At 36.9% G+C, this 11,741-nt stretch overlaps 2 long non-coding RNA genes across 3 annotated transcripts; one reads left to right on the top strand and one right to left on the bottom strand.

The window, feature by feature from the left end:
* Positions 2,793-10,135, top strand: LOC110266675. The gene is made up of 3 exons (XR_002354152.1): positions 2,793-2,804; positions 5,509-5,510; positions 9,999-10,135. It is a non-coding gene; the product is annotated as an uncharacterized LOC110266675 (long non-coding RNA).
* Positions 2,892-10,000, bottom strand: LOC107616781. 2 transcript variants are annotated; one of them, XR_002354151.1, is made up of 3 exons: positions 9,499-10,000; positions 9,185-9,378; positions 2,892-2,906 (listed from the first exon to the last, which is right to left on the bottom strand). It is a non-coding gene; the product is annotated as an uncharacterized LOC107616781 (long non-coding RNA). The 2 variants fall into 2 exon arrangements; XR_001614642.2 differs by lacking the exon at positions 2,892-2,906 and adding an exon at positions 6,169-6,414.

The raw sequence follows: 11,741 nt of genomic DNA, 5'->3' as shown, positions 1-11,741 counted from the left end.
TTTTAGTTAGCTTAAGCAAAAATTCAAACAGTTAGTGGGTTAATTGAAAATTAAAGGAACAAGAAATAAAAATGCTAGATCTAGATCACCACCTCACTTAATCATTGTCAATCTAATCAATCCCCGGCAACGGCGCCAAAAACTTGATGGGATATTTTCGCGGAAGAAACGAATTTCTCCAAAACACCCAAAACTAACCGGCAAGTGCACCGGGTCGCATCAAGTAATAATAACTCACGGGAGTGAGGTCGATCCCACAGGGATTGAAGGATTGAGCAATTTTAGTTTAGTGGTTGATTTAGTCAAGCGAATCAAGATTTGGTTGAGTGATTTGTGATTTGCAGAATTTAAATTGCATGGAAAGTAAAGGGAATGGGTAATTGACATGAAATTAAAGAGAACATGAATTTAAATGCTGAATCTTAAAGAACAAGAAATTAAATGGCAGAAACTTAGAACGCAAGAAATGTAAATTGCAGAATCTTAAAGTGCAAGAAATGTAAATAGCTTGAATTGTAAAGGGAATTGGGAGTTGGATTTGCAGAAATTAAACGAGGGAAAGTAAATTGCAACCAACAGAGAAGTAAAAGAATACTTGGACTGAACTGGATCTAAAAACAGAATTGTAAATAAGCATGAAAACAGTAAACAGGGAATGGGATATGGGGAATCCGGATCTCAGGACCCAAGAGACTAGATAACCAAGTCTAGATCTCAATGCCTTCCTAGATCCAACAAGAACAATTGCAAAGGAATTGTAAATTACAAAGAAAGTAGATGAAGAACAATTAACAGAAATTAAATTCAATTGACCCAAGGAGAAGAAGAGTGTGGCAAAGAAAACAATAAAGCATGTCATATGTATAGAGCTCTCTTCAGGAGCGGAGCACTCTCTCAAGGGAGCACAAACTATGAGCCAAGAAAGCAAGGCATGATGCTACGCTCCTCTTGAGAGCGGAGCCCAATTTAGAGCCAAGAAACAGAGAAGAGAATAATGATGCTCCGCTCTCCTCAAGAGCATTATCGGCCTTCACTCACAAATAAATCCAAGGAAATAGTTTGCCAATGCTTGCTCCAAGGATCGAACTCATGAGCAAGGGGGAGTGGGGAGCGCTACACATGAAGGAAATAAGCCGAAAATGGCTAAAATGCTACCTCCAAGGATCGAACACATCACCTTAAGGAAGCAAGGAGCAAGGTGCCACTTTGTGCACAAAAGAAATTGATGACAAGTCATCTTAGCCTAGTTTTACTAGTCATTTTCTTTATTTTTATTAGAATTTATGCACTTTCTTGCATTGTAAGTGATTTGTATTTTTGGAAAACGAATTCCTAACACACAAATCTAACCGGCAAGTGTACCGGGTCACATCAAGTAATAATAACTCACGTGAGTGAGGTCGATCCCACAGGGATTGAATGATTGAGCAATTTTAGTTTAGTGATTGATTTAGTCAAGTGAATCAAGTATTGGTTGAGTGGTTTGTAATTTGCAGAAACTAAATTGCATGAAAATTTAAGAGAATGGGTAATTTGCATGAAATTAAAGAGAACGGAAAGTAGAAGTGCTAAATCTTAAAGAACAAGAAATTTAAATGGCAAAAACTTAGAACACAAGAAATGTAAATTGCAAAATCTTAAAGTGCAAGAAATGTAAATGGCTTAAATTATAACGGGAGTTGGGAATTGGATTTGCAGAAATTAAACAAGGAAAAGTAAATTGAAATAAACAGAAAAGTAGAAAAGGAATTAAAATGAAACAGATCTCAACTGGAAATGTAAATGAACTTGGAGACGCATTCAACAGGGAAATTAAAATGAAAACTCCAGATCTCAGGACCCAAGAGACTAGATAACCAAGTCTAGATCTCAATGCCTTTCTAGATCCAAATTTAGAATTCAATTGCAAGAAAAGTAAAGATCAAGCAGTAGAAGAAAGGAATTCAAATATTGATTTCTCAAAAAGTGCAGTAAATAAAACAGAGAGATCTCAGGGTGGGATTGAAACAGAATTCCTTCAATTCTCCAGCACCCAAGATTCAAGACAAGTGTAAATGAAATTTAAAACAAGAAAACTAAGAGGAAGAGAATTCAATTCTCCTTCCCCAAGACTCCGAATCTCCAAATAACTCCTAATCAAAAGCTCTCCCAAAACCACTCAGCAAAACTAAAAGGAAAAGCCTTTCAAAAACTTAAATTCTAAGCTATTTATACACCCTCTTCAAATGATCTTCAAGCCTTGAATTGGGCCTTTGCTCTTGATGGAATTGGGTTGACAAAAGCCTCTGTTGATTGCTCTTGGAGTTGGAGAGAAACCCACTTGTGAACCAGGCCATGAACCATTAAAGCTTGAGTTAAAGTTTGAGGCAAACTTTGACTCAAGCTTTTCATATCAGCTAGACTCCCTTTGCTGTCATCCACGTTTGAGCCAAAGTTTGAGGTCAAACTTTGAGCCAAACGTGGATCCTCCCTTGCATGCTTCTTGGCCAACGTTTGGCCCAACGTTTGAGGCAAACGTTGGCGCAAACGTGGCTCCATTTAACCTTCAATCAGGGACTCCTCTTTATACTCAAATGGCGCCAACGTTTGACTCAAAGTTTGAGGCAAACGTTGGCGCAAGCTTTTTCTCCCTGGGTGTACTTGTTGTGGCGCCAACGTTTGACTCAAAGCTTGAGGCAAATGTTGGCGCAAGCTTTTTGCTCCCTGGGTGTGCTTGTTGTGGCGCTAACGTTTGACTCAAAGTTTGAGGCAAACGTTGGCGCAAGCTTTTGATGCCTCCAGGGTGAAGTTAAGCTCTTCCTCAAGTTTGAGCTAAAGTTTGAGGCAAGCTTTGGCTCAAGCTTTTTTGTTCTCTCTTGCTCCTTGCCATTCCTTCTTTCTTCAACCTTCTTCAAAGCTCTTTTCACCTATCATCAATCAATCAAAAACATCAAAGCTATGCTCCAAATCATGAGATTGTGTCTCTTTCATAATATATAACAATTATAGCACAAAATCTCATGAAAATGCATTAATTTGTCCATGGTTGATTGAATCAAAGGAAACATGAAATTCTACCCAATTGGCTTGCTTATGGCTCAAGAAAGTGCATAAAATCTATTGAAAACAAAAGAAAAAGACTAGTGAAACTAGGCTAAGATGACTTGTCATCACAACACCAAACTTAAAGCTTGCTTGTCCCCAAGCAAGAAGAGAATTATTGAGAAGAAAGAATGATTTATTGACATTTAGCAGAGTATTATTGGTAGCTCATGGGATTCTATGTAGATATGTGAATACTCACTTCTTATTGACATTTAGGCCTAGAAAGTCTCCTCCAAGCATCAAGCAACACACTGCTATGACCTCTCATTATTCCTTTGTCCTTGATTATTATTTTTTTTCTATAAGCTTTAGTTCAGTGTCATGTGTAACAAGCTCTTTTCTTTCTTTATGCTTGACACATTATTCACTATAGACACTTGGCTCACATTCCTTCTTAGAATATTGATGCCCAGCACCTCTTTGGGTTACTAAATGCCTTGTAGTTAGGTTGCTCTTGATAATGAACTTTCAGTTGATGATCCCGGGTTAGTTAACCCAAGGCACCAAGTGTTGATGCACTCCAAAGAACTTAATAATCCAAGCAGATCCTAGTACAAAGACACCACAGGCATATATTCTAAGGTTTAAGCTATTGGTGTTTAGCTTTGTTTCTTTTTTTTTCTTTTGTTCTGTTGCCACTTTTGGCTTTTTCTTTTCTCTTTTTGTTTTTCTTTTCAACCAAGGATTTTTATTTGATTGAGATTCATAGACAGTGAGCTACTTTCTACTTAAAAGGAGACAGTCTAGTTCTTTTATTCACTAAAAGTGAGCTATCATACAATCACACATACATACCACCACTTACTATTATTGTACTCCCAGCTAACAAAGAACTATCTCACTTCACATTTCAAACATTTCTTTTATTGAATTAAAGATGTAGGGGACAAAGCATGCATTTAGTTAAGTGAAAGTAAACACACAAGCACACACTTAGATTAGCTTACTTATTGCAAAGAGTAATTCTACTTGTACTAGATGAACACTTTAGCAAGTCATAAGTCAAAGCATTTCTCAACCGCAAGAGTTAAATATAAATACAACCTATTGGTTTGCAGTTCTTTTGTTCTTCCTTCTGTTGTGCCCCTTTTGAGTTGTGGTGCATAATGTCTTCAAATGGTGGTTAGTTCCCTGTACAGTTCTCAAAAGTTGCTTGCTTCTCAAGCCCTTAGGTGACTGGTTAGTATGCATGAATTGAGTGTGGTTTTTGGATTTAATTTGGTGTGGGAACACCAAACTTAATTCCTTGCTACTGTCTCTAATGCAACAGGTTAACTATATGTAAAATTTTGTGTCCTTGCTAAAGGTTATGGAGTTAAAACTAGAAAGCAGTTAAGTAGTTGAATAATCTGTTTGATTGCTTGGAGCTAGTATTGTGCAGGAAGTGAGAATTGTGCTTTTCAATGAGGTTCTGGTGGAACACCAAACTTAGAATCCTTCATTCTCCCTTAAATTATTTTGGTGTGCAACACCAAACTTAGCTCCTTGCAATGCATACCAATTATTCAACATTTTTATTGAAAAGGCTATGAAAAGAAAACTACCTCAGGTTGGGCTGCCTCCCAACAAGCGCTCTTTTAATGTCACTAGCTTGACATCCTTCATTTTTTTCAAGAAGGCTGTAGGCTCTGAACCTCTTTTTCCTTGTCCCATTGTCCTCCTAAGTACAGCTTTACTCTGTGACCATTTGCTGTGAATTGACTCTTTGTTGCTTCGTCTAGCAATTCAATACTCCCATAAGGAAAAACCTTGGTTACCAAGTATGGACCAGTCCACTTAGATTTAAGCTTGCCAGGGAACATCTTGAGTCGTGAGTTGTACAAGAGTACTTGCTGCCCAGGTTTGAATTCTTTATTCAAGATCTTCCTGTCATGCCACCTCTTGGCTTTTTCTTTGTATATCTTAGCATTTTCATAGGCTTCTAGCCTAAATTCATCCAGCTCATTTAGCTGCAACAACCTTTTCTCCCCTGCTGCTTCAGAGTCAAGGTTTAGGAGTTTAGTAGCCCAAAACGCTTTGTGTTCATGCTCTACAGGGAGGTGACAAGATTTGACATATAATAGCTGAAAGGGGGACTTCCCAATGGGAGTTTTGAAAGCTGTCCTGTATGCCCAGAGTGCATCCTCTAGCTTCTGAGCCCAATCTTTTCTTGTACTTCCTACTGTCTTCTCCAAGATCTTCTTCAATTCCCTGTTTGCTAATTCAGCCTGTCCATTGGTCTGGGGGTGATATGGCGTGGCTAATTTATGAATGACCCCATATTTATGGAGGAGTTTCTCCATCTGCTTGTTGCAAAAATGGCCACCACCGTCACTCACAAGACCCTTGGAAACTCCATATCTAGTGAAGATATACTTCTTAAGGAATTGAAGGACAATTTGTGCATCACAAGTGGTTGTGGCTATGGCTTTCACCCACTTTGAGACGTACTCCACTGCTACCAAGATATATCTGAAAGAATAGGAAGGGAGAAAGGGTCCCATGAAATCAATTCCCCATAGATCAAATAATTCCAATTCCAAAATGAAGTTTTGAGGCATTTCATTCCTTCTTGTCAGTCCTCCTGCTCTCTGGCATTCGTTACATTGGTGAACATACTCTCTGGCATCCTTGAAGATAGTTGGCCAATAGAAGCCACTCTGTAGTATCTTTGCAGCTGTTCTTTCTGGGCCAAAGTGTTGTCCATAAGCTGAGCCATGGCAATGCCACAAGATATCCCTTATTTCACTCTCAGGGACACACCTTCTAATTACTACTTCAGAACATCTCTTGAACAGGAAGGGTTCATCCCACAAGAATTTCCTTGCTTCATTGATTAACTTCTTCACTTGTTGCTTAGAGAACTCTTGAGGTATCTTCCTTCCCACTTTGTAGTTTGCTATGTCAGCAAACCAAGGTGCTTGCTGGATATGCAAAAGGTGCTCATCTGGAATGTAACGTCCCGTCCAGCAAAATACCTTGCTTAAGTCAGGGTATTTCCACTAGAAAGAACATTACGTAACCTTCTCTAGTATTAACTACTTAATTATCGAGCCTTTGTATCGAGTTCGCGTTTCAGTTTTAAGAAAATTCCAGAAAATTTTGTTTTTATTCATTAAAAGTCATAATTCAAACATTCACAATTAATAATAATCACACATATATTATTGATAATAATTCTTATACAAAAGAGACCAAATAAAACTCAAATACAATATACTAAACCTACCCCTCTATGTAAAATAAAATCTCAAAGGACAATAGCGAGGGGACTCTATGAAAGCAATTAAGACCATAAAGAAAGCCTACTAATCGCTCGCAGCTTCAAATTGCGTCTTCAAACCTGTGTCACTGAAAGGGTGGAAAATTTGGGGGTGAGAACCAAACCACATGTTCTCAGTAGAGGTCGAGAATGCCGTGAAAGTAAAGAATAAAGTGCAAATAGTTAATTTCATTCAGAGACAATCTAAAAGAAAATTAACCTTTAGAAGTGTTTGTTAGTTATTCAAAAATCCTGGACCCACATTTTCTTTATAAAACTCGTAAAAGTTTCCTAGACTGTATGAATGACCAACCTGTTCCAAGCATAGGTTCATTAAGTCTATGCTGAACCAGTTTGATTTTTCATACTTTACTAGACCATAACATATGAGAAGTTACCTACGCGGTATAAATGATCATCCTGCTCCAAGCATAGGTTCATTAAGTCTATGCTGAACCAGTCAGATACTTTATACAAAACTAGACCTCAAACGTACAAATCACGGCCTTAGGCCCAAACAACTCAATCAACACCCAATTCACCACAATCCAGCCAATCAGTTACAAACACAAGTAATGAGGCTCAAACACAATCAAGAGCAATTACATCAAGTATAGCAACTAGCAGTTAAACAGAATTATTCATTTAGGCAAACCAATTACAATATACACACCCAAACAATGTCACATAGATGCATATGATGCATGCCTGTCCTACTGGCCATGAGCTCACGCGTTGGTTATGTTGCCAGACCCGACTCGGATAAGCGGGATTAGACCACCATCCTTATCCGTAGGTTCCATAGACAAGCGGGAATTAAACCACCATCCTTGCCCGGAACACGCAAGCGGGATTAAACCACCGTCCTTGCCTCCACAGTAAGCGGGATTAAACCACCATCCTTACTGGGTACATAAAACAATATGCAAGCGGGATCACACCACCGTCCTTGCTGAACAATTTATTAATACGTGAGCGGGATAAAACCACCGTCCTCACTGCAGGCGGGACAAAACTACCATCCCTGCACAATGGTTTACGCACTGAGCAAGCGGGACTAGACCCACGCCCTTGCCAACAATCTCATAAATCAAATATTCTTTTCTTAAAAGAATCATTGAAGTTATTATTATTAAATAAGCCTTGAATATTTATTTTGATTAAGTCCTTATATTTTTTATAAAAATTTGGACATAATCTCCTTTAAAAATAGGACTTATCCACCCTTACGGGTTCCTTCTTTCTCAATAATTCATCAGCCTCTTTTAGCATTTGCCACAGCCATATATTCTCAAGAACATTTGATAATAGAAAATCTATTTCTTAAATTCCATATCCAAAATAATTACCAACACAACTTGGCAGCCTGATTTCCATTTTATTTTTAAAATATCAAATGAATTTGGAATTGCGCAAACTTTATATCCATGCGACCGTCTCGGATTAAACTTTCTATTAAATCAAAAATCATAATTTTTCGCTGATTATAGCTTCGGAAATATAACCAAAACCGTGACTGTTCTGCAGTGTTTTAAAACCAGAAGACAGCAGCACCATACAACATTTCAAATTTCATATAAAATCCAAATTAAATTCAACTACCTTCAAAATTAATGTGGTTAAACATAACTCTTCCAAATTTCTTTATCAATTAGTTCCAGGGTCATACCATTTTTAATGAAGGAGTTACGTAGCTTGGAAGTTAGGTAATTTTCTGCAGAATTCTGTTTTACAAATCATTGAACACAACCTCTTCCAAGTCCCATAACTCACTTATTAAAACATAGAAAATCCTAAAATTTAAATCACATATACTAAACATACTTAATTTTCACCTCCAATTGGTTGCATCTCAATATCTATCCAGGATCAAAAGTTATAAACTCCCAAAGTTACTAATTTAAGAAAACAGAATCTGGCTTTTTCTGCATAATGCATCATCCTTCAAAAATTCATATCTTTAAAATTACAAGTCCAATTGTTCTGAAATTTTATGGCATTAAAATAATAGAAATAAAGTTTTATTTAAAATTGGTTCCATTTCAAAATTCAAACTGCAGAATTTCCAATAGAGGAATCAAGTTGCTGCTGCGTTAAACGTTCTGCAGAAAAACCAGTTTTGACATCCATGATTCAAAAATTCACCATAAATCATAAACTTCGTGAAAAAGTCTCAAATTCAGCAGTCCAGTTCCCTATATCCCCAAGCTCAATCCGGACTTAGTCCCACGCAATTCCGATAATCACAGAAATAGTTATAGTTTTTCAAAGTTTCCGGCTTCCTTTAAAAATAATGCAGAAAATCAAGTTTTACATTTTAACTGTGAAAAATCATAACTAGTTCTATAATTAATTCAAACTTCTCAAAATTGAGTCCCGACAACAACTTTTATTATACTTTACTAAGCCTTTGCTCTTATATCATTTCGATTATCGTTGAATAACTGATTCACTTCCAAAGTCACCTTTTAATTTCAAAAATCAGTTTTTCAGCAATCTATTTAGTATTCAAAATCCAACCCTTCAAAACCCCTCAAAACCAATTCCAAATCAACCACCAACCAAGTTCATTAACATTACAATATACCAAATAACAACTCAACGGCAACAAATCCAACATAACCCATTAAAATTCAGAAATTCTCAGCAATTAGTCATCAAGCAATTCCCAATCCACATAATCAATCAATATCACAAATCAACAATTGCAAATCACAACCTCAACCATTCCAATCACAATTTCAGCCACAATTCAATAATTACATAATCAATCGATTACTCACAGCTATTAAATCTATTTGCAGTTATTCAATAAACCTTGTAGGCATTCTTAAATTGAAATCGTTTTAAACCCCCTACCTCGATGTCGCAATTGTAGAATTTGAACACAACTGCCCCCGTTTCGTTTCTAATTTACAGCAGTGACAACAATCCTAATGCAATCAAGGACACCGCATCAACTGGAACAGCAACGGCTTTAATTTCGTGGCAATGATAATGGTTGCAGCAGAACAAGAATTTGAATCTAATGTAGTCAAGGGCAGAAAACAGCCCTGGGAATTGACAACAAAGTAAAAACTAAAATTGAATTAAAACAAGAATATAACAACTATAGCAGTGCCAAAACAGAGCGTGCAAATGGACAAGTCCCAAAGAAAAGATTAGACCAGTACCAAGATAATAGAATCAGAACCAGCAATAGCCCGGCGTTGGCTTCCGGCAGCGGCAACACCTTCGCCAGTGGCTCCAATTGGGACAAACTCCAGCAAACATCATATAACCAAGGACATCAGAGGCAGATACAGGGTATTTACAGAGCAATAAAGGTTCAGAGATGGTGGTTTTCATGGCTAGGGTTTAACTGACTCACCATTAATCATGGCGGCAACCAGAGATTCCGGCGGCGGCAGCGGTAGTGAAGAGACGTGGCGTTGATGACAGAAGACTTCTCCTTCCTCCTCTGTTCACGATACACGACGGTGGCAGAGTATCCCGTCACGGTCTCCCCCTCTCGCTCTCCTCTGGCGCGCTTGCCTCTTCCTCCGCGAACGGCGACAGTGAGACGGCCAGGGTGCGACGGTGCAGACGACGCGTGCTCGCAGCAGCGGCTCCCCCTACGGCCAGCCCGCGACGACTCTCCCTCTTCCTTCTTGCGCGATATTCTCCTTCGAAGCCCGTTTCGATCTTTCTCTTCCTCAGCTCAATTCGGCAACTTCGTGGTGACAGTGATGGCAGGATGCGACGGCGACGGTGGTACCGGGCCGGCGATGCTCTTCTTCCCTTCCGCCGGCGCTATCTCTTCCTCCGATCTCCTCTCTGCGCGTGTGTGTGTTTGTTACGTTAAGGAAGGGTGAGGCTGTGGCTGTGTGATGAGGGAAGCTAGGGTTAGGGTTTCTCAATTAATTTGGGAATTAGGGTTTTAAATTAGGATTTTATAAAAGAATATAGATAGATATGAATAGATATTTTGATAAAATTGAAAGGTAGAGTAATTTTAAAACCAAATATACTCTCTTAAAAATATTTAAGAACATTATTTATCAACATATTGCTAAGTTGAATTGATTATTTTTAATTTAAATTATAAAATAAGCATATTAATCACATTTTTATAAAATATAGTTTAAACTCAATACTAATTAGTCAAATTAAATGATATAACTTTTCATTATTTTTCTATCACCAAAATTTTAATTTCAATTTACAAAATATCTAATTATAATAAAATTACTTAAACTTTAAGTATTTATAAAAATCCATTTAATCATTCCTAATAAATTAATCTCTAAAAGCTCAAACTAATAAAATAAACCATAATTCATTCATAATAGAAATTACTTAAATTAAATTATATAATACTTCCATTACTAAATTCTAATTTGAAATTATATAAAATAACCAATTATAAAAATTACACAAAAATATTAATTAACTTAACTCCAGATATTAATAAAACTAATTTAATTATTCTTAATTGATTTATAAAATAAGATATCAAATTAATAAAATAAATCGTAACCTTTTAAGAATAAAAATTACTTAAATTAAATTGTACAATTCTTTCTTATTTTCAATTACTAAAATTATACAAAATATTCCAAAATAATAAAATTACCTAAGAATATTAATTGGTTCAAAATGAATTTATCTCCGAATCTACTTAATTATTTCTAGTAAAATAATTTCTAAAATTATAAAGTTTAAACTTATTAAGATAAATTCTCAATTTATTCATATTTAGGTTTCCAAAGGCATGCTGGAAGTTTTCATAAAAAACAAAAGGATTATCGATCATTAATAGATTACTCAAAGGTTTGGCTATTTTTGAAAAATCCTTGATAAACCTTCTATAAAATCCTGCATGCCCCAAGAAACTTCTAACAGATTTCACATTAATTGGTGGAGGTAGTTTTTCTATGATCTTAACCTTTGCCTTGTCAACCTCTATCCCTTTTCTTGAAACTTTATGACCAAGAACAATCCCCTCGGGTACCATGAAATGGCACTTCTCCCAGTTCAAAACCAAATTAGTTTCTTGGCACCGTTTCAAGACAAGAGTTAGATGGTTCAGGCAAGCGTTGAAATTATCACCAAAAATAGAAAAGTCGTCCATGAAGACCTCTAAAAACTTTTCGACCATATCGGAGAAAATGGAAAGCATACACCTTTGAAATGTGGCTGGGGCATTACATAGCCCAAATGGCATCCTCCTGTATGCAAAAACTCCAAATGGACATGTGAAGGCAGTCTTCTCTTGGTCCTTGGGGTCCACCACGATTTGATTGTACCCAGAATATCCGTCTAGGAAGCAATAATAGGCATGGCCGGCCAATCTTTCCAGCATCTGATCAATAAATGGGAGAGGAAAATGATCTTTCCTTGTGGCATCATTCAATCTTCTATAGTCTATGCACAT

The sequence above is a fragment of the Arachis ipaensis genome, chromosome B09, assembly GCF_000816755.2.
Source record: "Arachis ipaensis cultivar K30076 chromosome B09, Araip1.1, whole genome shotgun sequence".
Classification (NCBI taxonomy): Eukaryota; Viridiplantae; Streptophyta; class Magnoliopsida; order Fabales; family Fabaceae; genus Arachis; species Arachis ipaensis.
Note: the sequence above shows the minus strand (reverse complement) of the source record. Positions and strands in the feature narration are given on the sequence as shown.